This window comes from Megalopta genalis, chromosome 17 (assembly GCF_051020955.1).
Source record: "Megalopta genalis isolate 19385.01 chromosome 17, iyMegGena1_principal, whole genome shotgun sequence".
Classification (NCBI taxonomy): domain Eukaryota; kingdom Metazoa; phylum Arthropoda; class Insecta; order Hymenoptera; family Halictidae; genus Megalopta; species Megalopta genalis.
Genome location: NC_135029.1, coordinates 181,643 through 195,915, shown reverse-complemented (window position 1 = coordinate 195,915; position 14,273 = coordinate 181,643).

Below are 14,273 nucleotides of genomic sequence, written 5' to 3'. Positions count from 1 at the left end.
AAACTATTCGACTTGTCAATAATCAAATATATATAATTTTGAAAACAATATTATGCAATACAGTCGGAATAAAAATATATATGTGCGATTCCGAATCTTATTTCAAAATATGTATTACAGAATTCGATAAATTTGAATCATTTATTTGAAAAAATAAAATTAGTTCAAAAATAAGAAAATGTTTTTAAGAAAATACTATTTAACAGAGAATCAATAGTGAGATACATGGATTACATGTCAAATACTGGTGTCCCAAAAATGTCTCACAATCCGAAAGTGACAGGTTCCTCAAGTCATTCGTAGCAACTTTTTCCTTTTCAAAAATTTTCTCCGAGGCACCGTTAACGAGTTATTCACGAAAAACAGTGACCAATAAGAATCGTGTACGGCCGACGCGAGGCGGTTCAGCCAACCAGCGCACGAAGCCCAGTTCCGCTCATTGGCTCGGTCGTCTCGCGTCGGCCGTACTCGATTCTTATTGGTCACTGTTTTTCGTGAATAACTCGTTAACGGTGCATTGGAGAAAATTTTTGTAAACAAAAAAGTTGCTTCAAATGACTAGGATCATGTTTTCAGTCAACTGTACTTTTTTCCGTCTTCAATTTCAGAATATAGCGATTATATTTTTCAATTATGTCGAAATAGTAGTACCGCCATAGACAATTTACTACATTTATGTAAAAACGAAAATGCCATCTATGTTTATCGTTACAACCTTCATCTGTTTTATCAAGGCAAAATCCCTTATTGTATGTTCTATTTATTCAGGTCAAGCTTTTATTCAGACGAAAATTTCAAAATGTTTATAGCCAAATACATTCATCTGTGTGAAACTGAGCACAATTTGGTCAGAAAGGTTTTGGCCCTTTTAAATTTAGATAAAATTATAAATGATTATTTAAAAGCGGTTCATAAATATGTGATTGAAAATGCTAAAAATAACACTTTATCGGTTGAAAAGTATATTGGTATAATAATTAGTAATTAACTAGTAATTAATTTGTAATTAATTAATTAGTCATTAATTAGTAACAAAATAACTAAATAACGTGAAGATTTTTTTAAGTATGAATATGGGATTGATTTTCATGAATTTATAAAGTTTTTAACACTTTTGACTACTAGTGAGAATATAGTGTATGATGGATTATATGTATAAAAGACAAAGTATTTTAGGAATTCACTTAAAAATATTAAATATTCTCTGATTTTTTAAATCTTAAACCCTAGTGGATAAAAATATTCATTTTTTTTAAAAAAAATAGTTTACATTTTTATGATAAATTATTGTTATATCCATTAATTAAACCAGAGGTTAGCAACCTTTTTAAGGTTAAGAGGAATTAATTTAAATTTTTGTAAAATATTTTTTTAAAGAGTCAGATAAAAGTGCACAGTTAACATGTATTAATAATGATTATAAACATTAAGCTACTGTGCAGTAAAAAAAATATTTTGCGTAGTAATGATATCTAGAACTTGATTTACCAAAAAAAAAAACAGAAACATTTTTAAATATCTTATCCTTTACAGTTTTAATATTCTTCTCAAAAATTCATAGTTATGCTAAATCAAGCTATATATATATAACAAAGGATTTAATAAAGGATTATAAAATTGCTGTTATTTTCTTTTTAAATAATTACGAACAAACTAATGAAAAAAATGTTAGTTTACTAAAATTTTACAAAAAAATACTTTCAGAATAATTGTAAGATAACCAAAATCATATCTACTTACAGATAGGAAAATGTATATTTATCCCTTTTTAATTTTCCCCTTTTGTAAGACTAAATATAATATAAATTTAAAAATCATTCATTCGACCCCTTTTGTATTTCCCCTTTTTGTAAAACTAACTATGTATTGTTTTTTGACCCATCTTGAAAGTTTTTTAAAAGATAAAATGGAGTATGATGAATCAGTCTTAATGAAGCGAGCACTAAGTACAATGGAAAAACCAAGAGATATTATCCGTAACGCTATAAAAAATTATGATGATAACAAATTATTTTCATTTTCGATGTATGAATCTCAGAGAGATTTAATTACGAAAAAAGATATAATCATAAGAATTATAATCCAATTGATTTTTTAAAATTTCTTCTGTAAAATTTAAGTTTGTTTTAAATAAATAGATTTTTTATTTTTTTATTTTTTCATAAAATGTATCGCTTGAAAGTAAAGTTTATTTATGATATAAATGTTTGGCGTATTATATTAAAATTTCTTGATTGCGTGGTTTTCTGTGATATTACGCCATTTTGACAGTATAAACTGTAACCGGTTAAGTCGTGTTATAAGTGTTCTACCGGGTGTTTTATGCTCGACTTAGTGGCCCGTGAAGATTTTTAAGTTATTAAAGTGTACCACATAAAAAAAAGTTTGAGAAATGCTGGACTAAATAAAAAACGTAGTTCTGTGTAATTGCACTTATTTCACATTTTAATAACGGTGTTTAGTTAAGAGTTAAGTACAATAAAGAGTTATTACCAACATGAAAAATAATAAAATGTAGCAAATAGTACAGTATCGCAGTAAATTTAGCAGACGTGCGATGCACGCCATTTTCAGTATAGCAGAAAATTATCAAAGATAATTCACGTCAAAGTAGCGCAACAGGTTAAAGCAGGAAGCTTATCATGATGTTTCTTAAAAATAAATTCATACATATTTCCTTCAAAAAACTCTATTTTCGTAACTTACTGGTATTTGATACGTATTTTAACACTAGATTTACGGACATTCTTTTTAATCGTTAGAAATACCCTTAAAATGAGTCAAAATGGCACATTCAGTAAATCTAGTGTTAATAGGCAGGGTCGGTCTTCTAAGGAGTACAATATAAAGGGGCCCCATATAATAAAAGTCATGAAAATGTATCTTATAATTCGAAAAATAAAAAAATGAAAGGGCTCCAAAAACTAGAAGGCCCCAGAAACCAGAAATTTCAATGTTTTGAGTATGTATTAACTGTTTGCAGGATCACCAAAATATTTAAAATATGGTTAACAGTTAGGTGTTCAAACGCTTCATACTCTCTTTATATATTGTGAGCTGCTAATAACTATAGTATTAGGCAACAAAGCTGACAAAATTATGGGAACGATTGTATCAGCCTTCCGATTTTGTACAATAAAGAATTTAGATTTGAAGGAGTTTCTTTCAACAAGACCAAGTACCCACTGTTGCTCCCTAATGCGTCCCTAATTGTATTTTCTCCTAAAAATAAACATTCATCTATCTCGACAATTTTTTAGTGCCATTTTTATCAAGACTGCAAAGTTTTAAGGATTTCGTATGAGATGATCTTGCAAAATATCTCTCATATCAAAGCACCAGGTTGATATTGTGTTTTTAGAATACCGAAGTTCAAATTCAACGTCGTTTTTGAGGCATTTTTACAAAATTTCTGGATAAATCTGAACATGGTATTCATCGAACATTTTGAATGCTCAAACACACTATTATATCTACATGTCTTTTACAAATATATGCTTAGACTGTAATTACATATCGAGGCATTGTGTATGATTCCAATAGATAAATACTCCAACTTTGCAAATCGAGCACTTTGCTCAAAATATATGAAAAAAACATCAGTAAATTTGCACTTCAAAATTATTTCATCATCAAATACCTCTGAACAAAGAGAGAGAGAGAGAGAGAGAGAGAGAGAGAGAGAGAGAGAGAGAGAGAGAGAGAGAGAGTCTTTCTACGTTACTTCTCCTATTTATAAGGGAGGGGGTTTTGTTAATTTATTTTAGAACGGCTTATTCTTAGATATAGCCTGTTTTTTATATTCCAAGATGAAGCAAGTTACATAATTTATTTATTTTTTAATCTAACAAGTTAATCATATTATTTTGGCTAGTTCATGTTATTTTTATCAATATAGGTGAACCGGTGCATTTCCTTAACTGTTAACATTTTACAATTTTTATTATTATCGATTTCTTTACAAAAATATATTTTAATAAAACGTTAAAATGCTGATAAGACAAAAAATAAGTACATGTATTGGATTTAATGATAAAAACTGACAGTTAATCAGAGATAAATTAGATAATTAAATGCCTTTTTAATGTTTATATAGACAGTATACCCCACCAACATCCTCATATAGTTTCTTCTCATGTTTGATTTGATCATAATATTAAAAAACTAAAGAAGCTATTCCGTTTTAAAAACGGGAATGAATTAGTGTATGTGTCGTTTTTAATGCCTTTAATGTTAATAAAATAAACAAAACCGCTATTTCTTAATATTTTTTTTTGTTTCTTTCAAAAATGGGGGTTAAAAAAATAAAAAGCACGAAAAATTAAGAAAATTTAAAAAAATAGGAAGATTTGTTAGATAAGTCGCCAAATAAAGAAGTAATATAGAACTTTATGGTAACTCATCATATCTATAAGAATAAAAGATAAAAACGAAAACAGCATTTTAAATGTATTTTAAAAACATTTTTCGCACTTTTCGTTTTAACTTTCATGAAAGACGAAGGGTAAAAATAAAAAAAAATGACCAAAAGTTGTCTTTTTATATATAGGATCACATATAAATTTAAAAAATTAACGTGATTTATCTTTAAAGTGGTTTTTTAAATAAGTTTTTTAAATTGTATTATAGGTATTTTATAAATATTTATTTTTCAAAGGTATTCATTTTGTGTTTATAGCTATAAATTTAGTAATTTTTGTAAAGAAATAATTTTTTTGGTTATTGGACTAGCGATTGTATTTAAACTGTTTTTGTGTTGACATTGGTCTTTCTTTTTTATTTAATAATTAGAAAATCTTTGATCATAATTTCTAATTAAAAAAAAAAATAAAAATATACTAAAGGTTTTAATAAGTCGTATCAAAACGCGATTGCATTTTAAATTGGAAATTAAATAAACAAAGATTTTCGCATCATAATAAAATTCAACTTTGAGCAACGCTCTACAACAGAGGTGGCCAAAGCGCGGGCCGTATGTGATCCTTTACGTAAAAATCTGCTACTCAAAAAAATTTCAGATTTTTATAAAAATTCATTTTTTTCAGCTGCATTTAGTGACCGTGGTCAAAAAATATCTCCGATAATATAAATAAGAATGATAAAACTACTAAAAAAAACAGAATATAGAAGTCATAATAAGCTACCTTGAATAAAAAAAGAAATTATTAAACCTAATTCAGGGGAAAATCAAAAGTTTTAAAGCTGATTCTAAAAAGAAGAAAAAAAAGCAAAAATTTAAATAGTACGATTATCCTACAAAAAACGCCGCATGTTTTTTTTCAGAATTATAGCTATTTATGTATCGTTTTATATTTATTTAACGATTTTCACAAGTTTTTATTAAGTGCGGCCCACGATACAGTTTTGTAAAGTAAAAATGGCCCTCGAAACCATTTGGGCTGGCCACCCTGCTCTACAAGGCCCGCAAGGAGTTGGAATTAATGGTATAATGTTGTTGCTGTTTTGTGTATAAAAAAAATTTTTTCTATGTTAATTTGTGGTTCTTGTAAATAGTCAAATCTTACTGTAAAATAACACTAGATTTACCAGACCAGTCAAAGTGACTGGTTTTGTAATTTCAATTCAAAATCTCTGCTGTATGTAACATTTTCTATCAGATATGATATTATGACTTTTCTCACATCTAAAATATCATTCTTATGAACTTTATATTATTTTTTTATATTATATATACTTTATATTATATATAACAAATATATTGATAATGGTCTAGCATTGGGGGTGGGGCAAAAAAAATAAATTAAAAAATACCTTAAAATTATTTTAAAATATAAAAATTGAAGCATTCGGACGGTGTCATAATATACAAATTCCATTCAAAAATTATTCTTTTAATATATTTTTTTTTTTCATATCAGTTGAAATATATTTGAACTTTACATCCATAAAATATAACCATATAATAAGTATAATAGTTGAAATTATTACTTTAGCCCTTTGCACTCGAAATGTTTTTCAAATAATAGCTTTGATTTAAATAATATCCTTGAACATTACAAAGCAAAGAAAGTGCTATTTGTGTAATAAAACGTTATTTTGTATTTATATAAGATTTATGTTTGCTCGTAATTATTTTAATATGTCATTTGATTTTTTTAGATTTTTTGATTTATAGGTATTTTAAGGTATAGGTAGCATTAAACAGATTCAATGCTATTTTCTTAGTCAATGTATCAAATTATTGTAAATTTTACAAGAAGAAACCTAAGATATATTCCAATGCGGATTTTACAAATTGTAAAAAAAAAGGTTAATCGTAATAAACGATGTTTTAAGATTATAAGTAAGTACAAAAAACTTATTTTGATTTATATATGCTTAAAAATACTGTCTTTCGTTCATATAATGAAACAGATAAAAGTTGTAGATTTTAAATGGCTCCGCTTTGGAGCCCTGGAGTGCAAAGGGTTAAATTTGTGGAAAAAAATATTTTCGAATATTAAATATGTGTTTTTACATGTCCTAAAACCATCCCCTCACCTTCCATTTTTTATTAAGTGTATTGCATAGTATTTATCAATCATCATAACTCTGCAACAAACATGGTTTTTAGAGTCTATGTTTAATAATTTTAACTCCTTTGCAAAGTTATAAGTTTTTTTTTAAATCTGTATTCATAAATATATTATTTTTGTTTTTATAAATCTGCCCTCATTAAATGCAAGACCATTAATATATTAAAAAAACAAAAAAAGTCTATGATAAATGTTGATAAATTGTATACAAATTTTAGCAGCGCTTTCGAGTACCATTTCTACTTAAATGTTCATAAAAGCAATTCTGAACACAACTAAACTTTTAACTAAATTTCAATAATTTAAACTTTGACAAATTAATCAAAAATAGGTAAATTGAGAAAAACAAGTTTATTGGGTATATTAAAACATTTATGTAAGTCAATCCGTCAATCATCATTAGCAGATTCACGCACCCCTATCGTAGTGCCTCCTTTGCCACCAACGTCTAGCACCTGATCGCCTTCCTCAAGAGCGAAGCCCCGCCGTCTGTTCATAGTAAGTCTTCCCAGGATCATCCTGAGTATCCTGGATTGTACATGGGTAAATTGAAAAATTTAATTAATTATAAATATTTAAACTTTTTAAAAAATAATTTCTGTAATAAAAATTTTCACAGATTATAAAACCTCTTTATAAACATATAGTTTAGTAAATTTATTTTTCATTGCTTTTATAAACACAGAACTTGTTTTTTAAGAAATAACAAATATATAAACCTATTTTCTGTTTTTTTTAATGAAATTTGATTGAAATTTTTGAAAAGATAGAATTTAAAGACTTTCTTTACAAAAAATATTTTTTTTTAACGAGAACATAATGCCTTATTGTTTTTAATTTTACTATGTCTTTTATCGACCTAAAAGAAATATTTTTGAAAATATTTATGGATCAATATTTATTAAATATCAATTACATCAATTGAATGATAAATTATTATCATTTCCAATATGTATATATTATTTTTAACACAAACCTATCATGTATAAATTATATATTACATTTATTGGGCTTGTCATTGCAACTTCAAAAGAAAACGACAACTTTAAAAAAGAAATAGATGTTTGCGTCGATTACGGTGGAGAAATAGAGCCGAATAATTGTGTGAAAAAGATGATGTTTTTCGAAAATACAGGTCCGTCGACAAGTAAGCGAGATAATTCAACCTCTAAAGTCCTAGATATATTTTTCAGACCTTAGCCATCGAGCAATGATCAGAATTCTTCTTTCAGTGTGGAAACACACAGTGTGGTACACAAATTCTTTACGAGAGAAAACAGAAACGAACCAAAAACTTCAAGAAATTATATTTATGATAACACAAATGTTTATTGGGGTGATGAAAAACTTTTTAGTTTGTTTCCATATATAGATAATGAAGAAATTATCAAACTCTTGAAAAACTTTTTATATCATAGGATTTATTTTGGAAAGGCGAACATATCTTATAGTAGTTCTTCAAGTACAGCTTCATCATATTATTTACATTTAAAATGTTTAAATGATCTGAAACAGTACATTTTTTATAATTTAGTACAGCTCGAAGAAACTGGAAAGCTGATGAAAAAGTTTTTAGAATTGTGTATAATAATGGACGAAGTGATTATCAGGGCAATACTATCTCAATATCGAGGCTTGAACTATCCAAATATTTTTGATGATAACACTGTCCGATTATTATCCATAAAAATATGTAAAAGAAGGCAGCACATTGAAGTACTAAAAACTTCGCCCCACACGCTAAGTTGGTGCCCCATTGGATCCCTCCATCGGTGTTGATTACGCGTAGCTTCGGCCCTGTCGGACAGAGAGAAGCGAGCAGCGAAGCTCATGGCGGCAAAACGTCGTGTACATGTTGCCGTCGAACATTTTCTCGATCTACTCGAAATCTATATCGTTCCGACACTTTTACCGGGCCGTTTCTTCTTCAGAAATGTCTACAGAATCCGATCCTGAGTAGAGCTTTCGTGCCGAACAAAAAACTTTTCGTAAAAATACAAAAATTTTGCGCAGAAACTGCTCACGTCGACACTTTTTTATACTTTGACATCAATTTGTTGCTATTTAGGACCAAAAACAATTAATAAATTGTATGCCACTATATTCGGGAAACTCTCCTCTATATTTTAACAACGAATAGAGAACTTTCTAACGTTTGTACTTTTCATGCAATACCTCATTTTTGTCAAAAATTTTGGGTTCTTACAAAAGTTCGTTTATTTAAAAAACTGAGGGTGATGGAGCAATTCGGTTTTCGGATTCTTGTTCAGGGAGTGAAGCTCTACAAGAATTTCATAGTGGCTATAGGAACCCAAAAATCGTGTCGAACAGTGTAATGTATAACTTTTTGAGAGAGAGAGAGAGAGAGAAAACATGTATACTGGAGTTTTCGCGTGTTTTTTATTTTGCTTAAAGAGTAATAGCAATTTTAATCTAAAACCTTATGAAAACTATTTAAAAAAAATAAGACAAGAATTGTTTTTAAAAGAAAAAGAAGACAAATGAAACATAAAAAAATATGTCAAATATTTATTCAAATCACTCGAAGAAATTTTTGAAATAAAGTTGAAAATAAAATGTACGCATCTAAATTATTGAAATCACCGAAGCATCTTTAATTACTTTGTTTATTTACATACATACAAACCATCTTGGATCAATAAATTTTTTTATTTTAATTTATTTCCTTTAAAAATTTAACATATAAAATGTTTTAGAATATTAAAAAAAATTGCTACAGATTTGACGTATTTAATTACTTCTATTCTTAAAATAATTAAAAAATAATTATTTAGCACCATTTGGTATTTTTAGTGTTAATTTATATCTAAAAAAAAAGAATTAAATCTGAAAATATATATAATACATAAAATTATAAGGTGAAATAAAATAATATTTTCCATAAAAATGGTTATATAAAACATAAAATGCTTAAAGAAATTTTAAATTTGAAGTAAATAAAGTTAAAACAGAAGATTTCTATAAAAAATTAATTTGAAGGTTTAAAAAAAATATTAATGCGAGCCTCATTTTATATCTAAGTAGTTAAAGTTTATTGTTGAATAAAATCTTTTTATCCTCTAGCTTTCATTTGATAACGGTTATAAAAATAACGAAAAATGTAATTCAATGACTATGGAGGCCAATATGAAACAGAGATGCGCAAATATTTTTATTTCAGGGCAAAATTTGATTAAAAAAATATTTGTGACGGCCAGATTAGAGTTATTTTGCCTTGTGAAAACGATTTTTGAATTAAATATTGACTTTAATGATTGTTGTTAGGCCTAATTAGACCAACGAACTCTATTTTGCCCAAATTTAAGTCCAATATTAGCCCTTTAAAACTTCTGGCTACCTAATATTTACCATCCCTAATTTAAAAATTAAATTCTGATATATTTTTTTATAGAATTTTTAAAGTAAAGAATTGTATTATTAAGAAATATGGTCTGAATAGTCATAATTTTTTAGCACAGACTTCTTCTAGTTACTCAAATGAATCAAAGAAATATTAATACTGACGGACCTTACCTCTGAACGATTCTTGTTCAGGAGATAGGTCGTGAATAAAGAATGTGTAGGTATAGAAGAAAAGTTGTGTTTAGAAGAGAAAACCATATTTATTAAAAGTAACTACTATTTATAGTTTTTAATGCTGATTTAAAACGTAGTGTTTTAAATTAATTAAATTTTATAAATCCATCTGAGCTGTCTGTTTACTAATAGTTGAATTCTGTTTGTGTTAAAATCTACCGCCTTCACTATCCAGAGGCCTGTCCAAGGTTTCTCAGTTTTGGATGTTACTAATGTCTTAAGCCAAATCAATTCGCCCACCGCGAATTTATACTCCTTTTGATTTGTATTTCTTTGTTTAAGACTTGCTTTATTCGTAGCTTCAAGTTTCTTAAAAATTTCATCGTTTGATGAAATTACGTGTGTATTTCATCTGATATGGAGAGAATCCTAATATTCGATGATTAGTAAGTTGTAATGAATTATTTATTTTAGAGAGTGCATGTTTTAAACTTACTTGTAACTCAATTCATAGTATGTTAGTAATGGTTTGATTTATGCGTTCCGAAATGCTATTTTCAGTAGGGTTGTATGCTGAAGATTGTCTGTGCTTAATGTTATGTGAAGTAAGGAAGCGTTTAAAGTCTTTTGAAATGTATTGTCGTCCTTGATCTGTTAGTAAAGATCTGGATTTTCCGTGACGCTTATCCAGGTTTTTAGGTGTTTCTGGACTTCTTTACTCGTAATTATCTTCAAACTATAAACTTCTGGCCACCACGAAAAAAGGTCCGTAAAGGTTATAAGAAAAACCTTAGACTGAGACTTTAAAGAATAAATATACGGTCCATAGATGTCTGAAAAAACATGTTTGAAGGGTTCCTTGGGTGACAGCCAACCAATTAACTTACCGTAGTTGGCCTTATGATTCTTTCCTTCTTGGCAAGGTATGCAGCTTGCAGTGTATAAAGCTACGTGTCTTCGTATCGAGGAAATAAAAATATAATTTTTAATTATGTGGTATAGCTTACGTTCTCCTGGATGTCCTAGGTAGGTATGTACCTGGTGTAGCAGTGTATTAATATAATCCTTAGGAATCACAATTCTCTCTTAGTTATCACAAGCAAGATTATATCCGTTTTGTGTATGGCGTATGGTTAATCTTCCATTTCTTATGTTATCCTTGGTTGTACCACTAGCTCTCTGAGCTTGATGTATTTCCCTTTCTGACTGTTGAGTATTTTAATATTTTAAATAAATATCCTTAGTCTATAATTATAACAACACTGACACTATTTTGGGATCCTTTTATATGAATAATTTCCACATTATATTCTGATAGTAATAGTTTCCATCTCTGGACTCTGTTGTTTGTGCTGGGTGTGTTAAAGATCATGTTTTTGTGGCTCTTTTTTTATTATAGACCATTATAAGAAATATAGGCCGTTATAAAAAATTTGTAAAAAAATGGGCAAAATTTTAAAAAATGGAAAACAGCAAAAATAACACAGAAAGACTAAATCGTTGAAATAATGACATTTAAAAAAAATGAACAAATCATTCTCAAATTGTGTTATACACATTTACTTTTATAGAAAAATTGGCTTAATTCCATCATAGACCGTTATAAAAAAATAGAAAAAAATAGAATAAAATGGTTTAATCATTATAATTTTGACATTTTAAAAAAACTAGCAAGTTATTAAAGCGCCCTTGTCTCTTATACTTTCTTTTAAAAACAAATTCGTATAAAATACCCACTGAGCTTCCCTGTGGCGACCTCTATTGTACTTTCTTCTGAAAAAGAAAGATTCATCAATCTCTACAAGTTTACTATTTCCATTTTCATCGATGCCCTCTATAGTATTAGTGCTTTCAACCAATCCATTTTGGATTGCTTGTCTTAAATCTAAGCACCATGAAAAAATCGTTTTATTACTGAGCTCTAGTTCTTCGGCAATAAAACGCTGTAAAGCGTCGTTACACCAGAGTTTTAAGAATTGGATATAAATATATATATCGACTCTAAGCCCATTAAAAACAGAAAGATGTCTAACGGACAATTCCACTCTACAAAGAAAGCTACAAGTCCATATATACTTATCTACGGTTCTTTTTCTGAAAACTACATGCATTAGGCTTGCACATGCTTTACAATACATCTCATTTTTCAATAATCCGATGCTTGCACAAAATTTAATCATCTCTAGTTCACCTTGATGTTTAAGATTAGCAAAAAAGTTGTTGCTAAGTTTCAATTATTTAATCATTTCGTCAGTGTAAAGATTTTCAATTATCCTTGTTATTTTTGCCTTTTTTTTGACATTTTTATAAGGGGATGCTACACATTTTCTATAATGGCCTATAATGGAAAAGAGCCATTTTTATTGTCGATGTATATTCTAATCTTTGATAACAAAATAATGTTTCGCTAGGCATTCCTTGTCCACGGTAGTGTACTTTTTTTTTTTTTTATTAACGTGGGGGAAATCTGCTGGCCAGATACCCCCGCCCCCGTCCCGCCCCCCCGGGAAACATTATTTTGTTTTTTTTGGCGGCCGTCGGGGGCGACGATGTTCGTCGCCCCACTCCCGGTATAGCGAGGACATCTTCGGTTGGCAGGCGGCGGGCAATTAAACCAGCATAATCTGGTACACTCGCCGCCCGCCTATTCTCAGCTGCTCGGAGGGGGGGGGGCTCTAGGCGTGGGCGCACACGCCGCACCCCCCGCTCACGGCGACCCCGCTCGGCAGCCACCTTCTGCAACATTACCTGTTCGCAGAAGGCGAAGGCTGCCGCCCATTTTCTCGGGCTCTCCAGCATGGCCCCAACTAAGCTGGAGAGAGCGAGGTCGCGACCAACTTCCCTTCTTAGGACTCGGCGCCGCACTGAAAAGGCGGGGCATACCTCCAGTGTATGCTGCGCCGAGTCCTCCTCCGCGCCACAGTGGTGGCACACCGTCGTCGCTTCCGGACCGATGCGACACAGGTAGACAACTGAAGCAGCCATGCCCGGTGAATACCTGCGTCGCACGGTAGGAGAGCCTGCCAAACCGCCTCTCCCGCCACGAGGTGAAGTGCGGCAGGAGAGCCCCAGGGACGCGCTCGCCGGCATGGGAACAAATCTCCGCATGCCATCTGGCGAGCGCAAGTCCCAGGGCCTGGAGCTCGAAGCACTGGACCGCCTCCTGCTCCGGCGGGTCCCCCCGAGCCCGGTCAGCGATGCATATGCGCCTATAAATATAGGCGCGCATCGCCGCCTGCAGCTCGAAGGGAATTTCTCCCGCCAGTGTGTTGCGCCGGTTTGCCCTCACGGACGACGCCCAAATCGGGGCGCCGTATAAGGTCATGGACCGCACCACGCCCAGGTATAGGCGGCGCACCATATCGCCCGGCCCCCCGAGATTGGGCAACAGGCGGCCTAGCGAAGCCGCCGCCCTCTCAACTCGGGGGACGAGGCGGCCGAAATGCGCTCCGAACCTCCAGTGGCTGTCGAGGATCAGTCCGAGATACTTGATCTCAGACTTCACCTCGACGCACGATCCGGCCGGTGGCCGCGACCGAGGCCGTCCAAACCAGACGGCCTCAGCCTTCTCCGGGGCCATCTTCAGCCCCAGATCGTGGATCCTCGCGACGACGGCTGCCACCGCAACCTCCGCTCGTCGGATGGTCCCCTCGAAGGTGTCCCCGACGGTGACCACCAACGTGTCGTCTGCATAGCAGACAAGGGTGGCACCGTCGGGCAGGGAGGCCTTCTCCAGGACCGCGTTATACCCCAGGTCCCACAGGAGTGGTCCTAGCACAGACACCTGTGGGACCCCGCAGTCCACCTCCCTCCGAATCATCCCGTACCGGCCCGGGTATTCTACCCACCTGTCCCGCAGGTAGGCCCCGATCACCCGCCTCAGATAGGGAGGCACCTGATGCTCAACCAGGGCCTCCCTAATGGCGGACCAGGGCAGGATGTTGAAGGCATTGACGATGTCAATGGACACCGCCAAGCACACCCCGCCCCGTGCCACGGCATTGTCCGAGAGGGACTTAAGACGATCGATTGCGTCGATCGTCGACCGTCCATCCCGGAAGCCGAACTGGCAGTCCGCCAGATCGGGGCCATCGCGGGACAGGTGCCTGGCGAGGCGGGCGGCAATGATCTTCTCAAAGATCTTGCCCACCTCGTCCAGGAGACAAATGGGCCGGTACGCGGAGGGAGAATCCGCAGGCC